Raw genomic sequence first — 9,302 nt, forward strand, 5'->3', positions numbered from 1 at the left:
TTGGTTGATGTTTACTTACATCAGGTAATGGATGGAATAAACTATGGGTTAAAACAGTGTTCCCTTTCATTACTAAATAGTCCAAAGAGTTGTACAGCACAGAAACATGTCCTTTTACATCCAATGTGTCTGTGCCGACTATCATGCCATCTAGTTTAACCCCACTTGCCCATGTTAAATAAACCTCCTAGTCTTTCAGTGAAACTTGCATATTCATTAACTGCATGTTTAATGCAGAGCTAAATGTTATAAAATGATTAGATTAATGAATTAACTAAAGAATTCAATGAAAGTATATTTTAGTTGGGGTTTATAACAATTTTGGAAAATGAGCAGTAACTTTAACTGGATTCTACTAATCATTTTAGTACATTACTAGGGCATTCATTTCATCAGGTCCCACATGGTAGGCAAGTGCAGAAGATTTGGGCACATGCAATGCAAGGTGGGCTAGCCAGTTGGATCTAAATAGGAGGCAGTGATGGAAGGATGTTTTTCTGATGGGAAATCTGTAATTATTGTGGTACCACAGGGATCACAGCTAAGATTTCCGTTGCCCGAGCGAGGTGGTTTGTCCAAGGTTATAGCAGGATATAGATGAGATGGAAAGTTGGCCGGAGCACAGATAGAATTTGGGAAGTAAAAATTGTTGTAGGACAGGTCAGGGAACTGATGAATGTTGATGAATAGAGACTTAGAGGTCCAAGCCCAAAGTTCTCAAAATTTAGCAGGGCAACAGACTGCTGAAGAAAGCATATGGCATGTTTGCCGTAGTAGGTGTGGGTATAGAATATAATAGCTGGGATGTTTTATTGCAACTTTACAAAACACGAGTTAGGCCACACTTGAAGGGATGTGCGCAGTTCCTATCAGCACATTATGTATGAACTGCAGGGGCTGGTTTACAAAAACAGACACAAAGTGCTGGAGTAACGCAGCATCTCCAGTAACATGGGAAGGCGGCGTTTCAGGTTGGGCCTCTTCTACAGTCTGATCAGCGATAGATTTGGAGAAAATGGAGAGAAAATTCACAAGGATGTTGCCTGGATTGGAGAACTTTAGTTATGGGGAGAAACTGGATGGATGAGGCTCTTTTTCCCTGGAGTGAGAAAGTTAAGGAGTGACTGATAGAAGTATGTAAGATTATGTGAGGCGGGGTAGAGAGCCAAAATCTTTTTTCCATGGTAGAGTTCCAAAACAAGAGAACATAAGTTTAAGGTAAGAAGAGGAAGTTGTAAAGGCGATCTGAGGGAAAGTTTATTTCTCTCCCCCGAGAGGGCTTTGTATCTGGAACTTGCTGCCAAAGGAGGCAGAATCAAATGCAATTAAAGCATTTTTAAAGTAATTTTAGACAAACACGTAATAGGCAAAGCATAGAAGGAGACATTTATAATGCAGGCAAATGAGATAAGTGTAGATGGGAAACAAAAATCAGCATGGACGTGGTGAGATGAAAGGCCATTCCTGTGCTGCACAACTCAGACTCTAATTACATCATCATACTAGGCAAAATATTTTGAACCATCTGTTATCATCATAAACTAATTACGGAAACAATTCAGCATTGCTGTCAGTAATTATAAGAGCCATGAGAGGCTTAAGGGTGTAAAAGAACCAAGGACTAAAGCGATTCACAAATAAAAGAAAGCTTGTCGCAGCTAACAAGCAACATTTGATCTGAACAAATGGATGGAACAAGGGGAGAAAATTCAGCCCAAACTAATTTTCAGGGTACAGAATTCCAGAGATTCACCACCCTTCGCAATGGGAAATTCCTACACATCTCAGTGTCCCTTTATCTTGTATCTAGGGTTCCCTTATTCCTTTTCTCCAGAGATGCTGCTCTGACCCACTGAGTTACTCCAGTATTTTGTGTCTATCCACATGTTCAAGACTCAGGCACAAATGGAAACATGTCAACATCTTCACAGTCAGGCTCCATTGAGATGTTTAGAATGTTGAATAATATCACCCCTATTTCCTCCAAACACCAAAAAACACATTCAACTCCCTTGCTGCTTACAATCGGACAACACTCTCGTTGGTCGAATTAGCCTCGCATTGTGCGATATGTTTAATCAGCATTTACATATTTTAATTAGAACTAAATAAGTATCAGATCAAAATTTAAATGTCCAATGAAATACAGAAATATTTTTATTAAAATTATTTTAAAGTGGGTTGTATTATGAAATATCTATGCAAGAAATCATCCAAATCTTCAATTTTAGGGGCCATCAGATTATGGATAGCAGATGTAACCAGTTTGCAAATCCAGGAAATTTCATCCATTCAAGTAGATTTCCCTGGATTGTTGTGGACAAGGCTGCAAATCAGCATAGTTTGTATCAGTATTCAAAATACTGGGACAACTTCATGATTTCCAAAGTCAAGTCCAAAATCCAAAGTTCCCACGTTCATAATGTAATAACTAAAAACATTTAAATATTACAACAACCTCAAAATCTAAGGTATTCATATCAGCACAACTATCTTCATAAATATTCTGTCTCTACAATTAATCTACCTTGGGGAAACCCATCGAAAGAAATGTCACTGGCTTATAGACACAGCAATCATTAGCTTGTCAATAGCAAAATCATTTTTTACTTCAACGAGGGACAGGAATACTTGGGCGTAAAAATAAACCGAATATCAGTTCTGGGGAGGGTGGGATGTAAACTATATGCTCATGCATTTGCCAACTAACTCATTAGCAAATATTAAAAGTGAAATGATTGTGGCAAAAATAATTTTCCCGTCTGTTTTGTGATTTGGAGTTTTGTGATTTGCAAAGTATGTTATATTCAAATGAAATTTGACTCAACATACAAAGCAACAAAGAACGTTTAAAGACAGTAATTTATGGCCTCATGCAAAGTAGGCCAAACATTCACTATTGTGCAATGGTAAAGGTTGCATAGGAAGGTGGGAATGATCAATGGAAAATCATATTCCACAGGAATTGCACATCGACACTTCTGAGCAGGGTATGTTCTGTGAATAACAATTAAGTCACAGCACAATTTAGCTAGTGAAGTGCCTTTGTCTCGACTGAAATATGGACAACAACAGACAATACGGACCCACCAAAATAGAGGTGCACTCGACTTTCAAGTCATCAAGATCCAATCAAGTCATTCACTTCTTAAATATTTTAAGTTAAAACAAAGTAAACTGTATGATTCGTTCCAAGTGAGAACCAGAGAGCACCACAATTTACCTTCTCTTTCTTCCTCAACTTGATTCATCTTTAATTCCATCACAGTCCACCCATCGTTGTCATTTCTCGGTGTTGGCTTATTATCCATTTCTCGCCACTTCATCAGCTCCTCTGCAGATTCAGATTCATTTATCTACAGACACATTACACACAAAGCAACATCATCCACTCATCTAACTGGCCAAATAGATGCTTGATGCCATTAGAAACAGAAACGCTTCAGCATGATACAAGAGTAATGATTCTCTAAGAACCTGCAAACTGTTCAGTAAATTACATCAGTTTAAGAATAAGGGGTAAGCCATTTAGAACGGAGACGAGGAAACACTTTTTCACATAGAGAGTTGTGAATCTGTGGAATTCTCTGCCTCAGAACTGGTGGTGGCCGGTTCTCTGGATACTTTCAAGAGTGAGCTAGATAGGTCACTGAAAGATAGCAGAGTCAGGGGATATGGGTAGAAAGCAGGAATGGGCTACTGATTGGCGATGATCAGCCATGATCGCATTGAATGGCGGTGCTGGCTTGAAGGGCCGAATGGCCCACTCCTGCAGCTATTGCCTATTGTCTATTGCAGCTTTGAAGCCAATCCTTATCCTGAGGCTATGCCCTTTAGGTCTAGACTAAAGGACATTCTTTTTGGAAGGAGATGAGGTAAAATTTCTTTACCCAGAGGGTGGTGAATCTGTGGAATTCTTTGCCTCAGATGGCGGTAGAGGCCAAGTCAGTGGATATTTTTAAGGCACAGATAGATTCTTGATTAGTACAGGGGTCTGAGATTATGAGGGGAAGGTAGGAGAATGGGGTTAGGAGGTAGTAATTGATCAGCCATGATTGAATGGTGGGGTAGACTTGATGGGCCGAATTACCTAATTCTACTATTCCTTATGACCGTATAATATTAATAGGTAAAATTCCCCAACCCTATTAAAAAGTCTGGAAATACTCTGTTGCTTCCCCAACCACACCAGCTAATTCAGTAGACTTTCTCCATGTCCAAGGTGTGTGGTAATGCATACAGAAACCATCTGGTGTGGAAGCAAGTAGCACCCTTCAGATGCAAGCATCAAGCCAAAAAGTAAGGATGATGATAGAAAAGAGCAAAACAATAATTTACTTAAATGACCCTTTTTTTTTTTTAAATCTGAATAAGCAACATAAAATTATTTGTAAAATGCAGTGTAATATTAATTAGCAGGATACTTGAGACTCTTGAATCTGTGCAGAATGCGCACACTTGGAATTAAGATTGTACGTGGGGGAATTAAATGCATCACAAATTCTCCCAACCTGGGAAGCTGCTCCCTTGGTAACTTGTTCTAAACCTACTTGCATGTTCTGGTATTGCTCTTCATATGCTTCCAATATTTTTTGAAGCTTCTCTGTAAGAAAACACGTATCACCATTTAAATAAAGAGAACAAGGAAGAATCCCTGACCTGAAACATCACTCATTATTTCTCTACACAGGTGCTGCATGTCCTGCTGACTTATTCCAGGTTTATGTGTCTATCTTCAGTTTAAACCAGCAACTGCAGTTCCTTCTTCCACAAGAGAATGAAGGATCTCTAACCAAATAATCCTTCCATTCTCTCTCTCTCCGTCTCTCCCCTTCCTTCATTGTCACCTCATCCCCAGCCAACAATGGACCATTGTCCCTCCCCCCTCCCCCCCCGAGTCATCGATGTAGGCTCTGTTTTGTTCTGTACCTCCCCATACCTCTAATTTCCCCCTCCCTGACTCTCAGTCCGATGAAGGGTCTTGATCCAAAAAATCACCTATTCTTTTCTTCAGAGATGCTGCCTGACCTGCTGACTCGAGCATTTTGTATTTCTCTTCGGTGTAAATCAGCATCCCCAGTTCCTTCTTACCCAATTAAAGTCATACTATACACACACCATTTTGTGCCTCAGCGTATTGTGGCCAGTTCACATTTAGGTGAAACTGGTCGTCCTCCTCTTCATCATCTTTGTGCTCCAGCAGCAGCTTCTGAGCAGATACAAGCTGGGTAGAAATAAGTTTAGTGTCAATTAAAGCCAAGGGATTTCTAGTGGTCTGTGAAATAGCCACCATTCAAATTCTAGATTAAACATTTTTGCTTTATGACTGTACAGGCAGGTAAGACTAGTGTAGATGGGACATGTTGGTCAGTGTGGGCAAGTTGGGCTGAAGGGCCTGTTTCTGAGCAGTATGACTCTCTAAATAATTTTAGCATGCATTATACTTTTAATGTACCACTGCCGACAGCTCCATTTCATTCTACCACAACTATTTTATGATTGAATTTTCCTGCAGGCTCACATCTATCCCATGTCACTAACTCTTCAGAAAGGGGTTCTAGACGGAATGGAGTGAGCAGTGAAATGTAGGGAAGCACTCCTTCATACAGTTGAGCCCAGATTAAAAATATACAATGTACATAACTATGTAAATAAAATAAAAAAATTGGTTCCTATAATGCTTCAACAACTCACGGTATATCATACCATCAATTTTCCTTTTTTGAAAAGATGAAGTCATTTCATTCCAGGTAAATGGCAAACAGATCAATATTCAGTTAATCGTCATCAGGTGCAAGGGACTTATATTTGGGGTACCTGTACATTGTCCAGCTCCTCTTGGATCTGCTCGATTTTAGACTGGAACGAAGCTTCCATTGACAAAGCCCTGTCATCTGATCTTACAGCCTCTTGGTACAGAAGCGTCACTTGTTCTTTAAGAAAGAGAAAGGAAAAAACACCCATAATGATTTGAGATTTGTTGCAAAAAAAGTAATACCTCCACAGTTTGCAATTTTTTCCACTGCAGTTAATGGCAATCAGTAAAAATCATATCACTATCCTACACACACTAGGGATAATTTACCATTAACCCAAGTCAATTAACCTACAGGAGGATACCGGAGCACCTGGACGTAAACCCACATGGAGAACATACAAACTCCATACAGACAAACACCACAGTCGGGATCAAACCCAGGTCTCTGGCGCTGAAAGACAGCAACTCTACTGCTGCGCCACCAGGCCGACCTTCACGATGTCATGTGTTCACTATCGGCATCCTCTCAAAATTAAAATTCAGTGATAGCGATGTTTAAAGGATTCAAGAAGAGAATGTTTTGAAAAGCATCTGTACGAATCTGTCCAAATGACAACTGTGTGTTCCAGTCAGCCATTTGGCACTCTCACAAATGCTTCTCAAAGAATTATTTTCTTGAATCCTTTAAACATCACTATCTTCTGATCAAGGAAACTGACCAGAATACCTGAATGAAAAAAACTTAAATTACACGCTACTTTTCCTGATCACTGAACGTACCAACCCATTTACCAACCAATGAAGTATATTTTTAAGTGTGATCAGTGATAAAATATGGGAATTACAGCAATCAATTTGCATACACAAAATCTCACGATGTTACAGGAAAAAGATAATTACACGGCAAAACAAAAATGAAGTGATGTTTTGTCATAAAATCCACTCCATTCCTCTAATGCTAGAATATTTTAGGGCAAACCTACTCCCTACCACGAGACGACAGATGTACAAATCTGCGGTAGGACCAGTTCATTGGCTATATTTAAGAGGGAGTTAGATGTGGCCCTTGTGGCTAAGGGGATCAGGGGGTATGGAGAGAAGGCAGGTACGGGATACTGAGTTGGATGATCAGCCATGATCATATTGAATGGCGGTGCAGGCTCGAAGGGCCGAATGGCCTACTCCTGCACCTAATTTCTATGTTTCTATGTTTCTATGACCATTTATGGCCAATAATATTAACAGGTCAACTTTGAGTACTTACCTTCCAGTTCTTTAATCTTCCATTCGGTGAAATAATTTAAAGAACCAGTTGCCTGTTCTGCAAGGGGTGCACAGAACTTGGCGTGAGGTCTTAAAAGTTGGAGATCTTTGTGAAGTTGTAAACAGCACTGTTCTTTCTGTGATGTTTCTAGTGCATGTTTTTCCCTGATTTTACGGAGCCGAGTGCTGTGTTTACCTTTGAGATTTGTTAACTCAGATGTGTGACGTTCCTTGAGATCTACGATCTTGATATGGCTGGTGTAGTGCTCTTCCAGAAGCTTGGTGTCAAGGTCTTCATTTTCGTCCTGAAGCTTCCTGAAATCTTCCGCCAACTCCTAAAAAAATTAAAAAAGTAGCCAAATTAAACTAAAAAGACTTTCGGGAGCCTGTTCCACTTAGGCGATTTGTCAGGCGTCTGTCAAGTTGCCGGCAGTCACCTGATAAACCGGCGACTGGAACAGCGACTGTCAGAGAGAGAGAGAGAGAGAGAGACACACACACACACACACACACAGATATACACACGCACACACATACACGCACACACACATGCACATACACACACACACACACACCCACACACACACACACACACAGACAGACACACACACCCCCCATTATGCAGGCGGGAGACAGGGCAAGCAGGGGAGGCGCTGTCTGAATGAAATTCACAAGGTGCAAAGCCAAGGTGATAGACACACGCCGCGGTGAACTGGAAGGTTTGCGCTCTAATTAAGACGGCTAAAGCACAGTGGACAGTAAGTCCTTTGAAAGAGGGGGGGAGAAGGGGGAAAAAGGAGTGGAGAGAACTTTTAAGAAGCCAGAGATCCACGGTTGTGAAGCTCGGCGGACATTAACATTACCGGTCAGTTTTCTTTGGTTCTGAAAACTACTGTTTACGTTTTTTTTCCCAATGAATTTCACCGGTCTGCACCGGCTATTACCTACGAGAACCTTCGACCTCCTAGCAACCCATTAGGACCTATGGCACGGGAATTCTCGCTACTCTCCATGTTGAAAAAATTGCGGCGACCATAAGGATGCCGCGGCGAGTTCTCAGAATGCGGGAACTCCTCACGTCCATGAAGGCGACTTTCCAACAACCACCTGCGAACATGTGGCGACCATGTGACAACTGTATAGTCTCCTGGAGTCGCCTAAAAATTCACCTGTGGGACAGTCCCATTAAGCTTAGAATAATGCAGCTTTCTAAAGTAACATTAAATGAATGAAATGAATAAGCCAAGCAGATAAGCAAGAAAAGTTGAAGCTGTCAAAATGGATTTGTCAAGTAGTCATCAAAATTAAAACAGTTATCATAAGGTCACGTGATAGAAGCAGAATTAGGCCATTTGGCCCATCAAGTCTCCTGCGCCATCCAATCATCTCTCTTCCTCCTGTTCTACTCCCTTCATCTCTGACACCGTACTAAACATGAATCTATCTATCTCTGCCTTAAAAATATCCACTGAAGTCCTACACAGCCTTCTGTGGCAATGAATTCTACAGATTCACCATCGTCTGACTAAAGAAATCCCTCCTCATCTCCTTCCTAAAGGACATCCTTTAATTCTGTTGCTATGACCTCTAGTCCTAGACTCTCCCACTAGTGGATGGGAAAATGAAGAACAATATAGTCAACAGTGAAACTGTTGCATTATAATTGAGAGTTCATGTGCTGTTGGCATCTTAAATATCAGATCTCTTCTGATCTTGGTCACGGCTGAGAAAAATTGGTGGCACAGATCAGCAATGCCAACAACCTGTCATAACCAGAATGACAATGCTGCAAGGCTCCACATAAACTGTAATTCTGCAATATAACAGATCACAAAAGGGTTGATGGGCTGATTTAGAAAAAAGTATGGGATGATTTATACAAAATAAAAGCTTCAATTTTTTTTCATATTTACAGATTTATTTCCAAGAGGCTCTCTGCTATTTTTATTTCACTGCAACTTACAAGAGAATCCCTTAGCTTGTTGCAGAGACCTCACAATCACAATCACAATCAGTTTTATTCGTCACATAAAGTGCAAGTGAAATGAATTTGCCAGCAGCGGTACAATGATAAAGAACACACAAAAACACACTAAAAATGTAACACAAACATCACTGTGGTGGAAGGCACAGAAATTTGCCAGTCCTCCGCTATTTTCCCCCGTGGTTGGGACCTCAACCCTCCGCAGCCGCCGCTGCGGGTGTCCAGATATGCAAACAAGGTAAAAAGTCTAGGCAAGTCCTGAATCGCTGCCTCCCCACCGGAGAACGCGGCTTCAGG

Source organism: Leucoraja erinacea, chromosome 18, assembly GCF_028641065.1.
Source record: "Leucoraja erinacea ecotype New England chromosome 18, Leri_hhj_1, whole genome shotgun sequence".
Taxonomy (NCBI): domain Eukaryota; kingdom Metazoa; phylum Chordata; class Chondrichthyes; order Rajiformes; family Rajidae; genus Leucoraja; species Leucoraja erinaceus.